Source organism: Zingiber officinale, chromosome 4A (assembly GCF_018446385.1).
Source record: "Zingiber officinale cultivar Zhangliang chromosome 4A, Zo_v1.1, whole genome shotgun sequence".
NCBI classification, from domain to species: domain Eukaryota; kingdom Viridiplantae; phylum Streptophyta; class Magnoliopsida; order Zingiberales; family Zingiberaceae; genus Zingiber; species Zingiber officinale.
Window position 1 is genome coordinate 6,561,076 of NC_055992.1, and position 1,215 is coordinate 6,562,290.

Genomic DNA, 1,215 nt, shown 5'->3' on the forward strand with positions numbered 1-1,215 from the left:
GTAAACCAAGAACAAAAATCATAGTTGAAAGAGAGAAGAGAAATCCGTTTTAGACCAAACAAATGGTATGCTGCAACTTAACTTAAGAAGACTGTTTCCACAACCTCCAGATTCCTTGGGTGGGCAAGGAATGTTGCTTCCATGATTCTTAGCCTTGCTATCAGACTCACGGTGGATAAAGATGAGTTATCTGGTCGCTCGCCTATGGAACGTCTCCATCTTTTCCTAACAATTTTTCTGATGACATACTTCTTTGCCCTCTGTCTCCTACCAGCCTTGGAGGAATCAATTGCAGGTATCTGAGAAGCAGTTCCCTTTACTATCTTTCCGTAACAATCTAAGCAAAGTTTATAAGAGCAATTTGAGCAGCTTATGTGAAAATCCACTAGTGAAGTCCTGCAATAATTACTGGTTCCAAGGGGAAAACAAGAAAAGAAAACAATATCAATCAAGTGAACATTTTAATGCATGATGAGACGATAACAAAGAACAGAATATGACCTAAAAATTAGAACTTGCTAAAGCAAAATAGAGGCACAAGTTTACAAATGACCATCTAAGAAACAGGGTCAGGACACATTATTTAGTTATTATGTCCATGATTTCATAAACATAGCAAATTACTAAATTCTCAGAGGTGTTATAGATGTGAAGACATACCAGTTAACAAGCTCATTGTGAGGCTCATATACTCGAAGAAGTACACCAGAAAATCCACCTTCTAGATGATAGATCGATCAAGAGGATATCTAACTAGAGGAAGAAACTAGGCAATTGTTTTGAAGCTTACCTTGATCCCCTTGCTTTACTTCTAGCTCATTTAATTGGTTATGATAGATATGTTTCAGCAAGGGAAGCAATTCAGATATCAAGCTATATGTGTGCTCCTTATTATTAAACTTGTTTTGACCATTTGCCAGTTCCTGAAGATGATACAAATTGCATATACACATAAAAGTTCTAGACTAGTATGAAAGTTGACAGAACCGTCTCTAACTTAACAATAATTGGCTAGGCAGTTAACCTTATGCCAGTCTTCTTTAGCTCCAAGAGGAGAACAAGTCGGACAATCCAATTGTCCATGACTAACAGGGTAGATAGTTGTCACATCGACAAGACAAATCTCATCATTATCGGCATGCTCAGTCTTCCTATGCTCCTGAACAATTTCAAGACCCTGAAGATCACATAAATGGAAACTTTCATGACAAAACA

At 37.4% G+C, this 1,215-nt stretch overlaps 1 long non-coding RNA gene across 2 annotated transcripts; it reads right to left on the reverse strand.

Annotated features, from left to right (window-relative positions):
• Positions 1-373: 373 nt before the first annotated feature.
• LOC121973090 lies at positions 374-812 on the reverse strand. 2 transcript variants are annotated; one of them, XR_006109380.1, is made up of 3 exons: positions 791-812; positions 661-718; positions 374-408 (listed from the first exon to the last, which is right to left on the reverse strand). It is a non-coding gene; the product is annotated as an uncharacterized LOC121973090 (long non-coding RNA). The 2 variants fall into 2 exon arrangements; XR_006109379.1 differs by having other exon boundaries at positions 661-721.
• Positions 813-1,215: the final 403 nt, after the last annotated feature.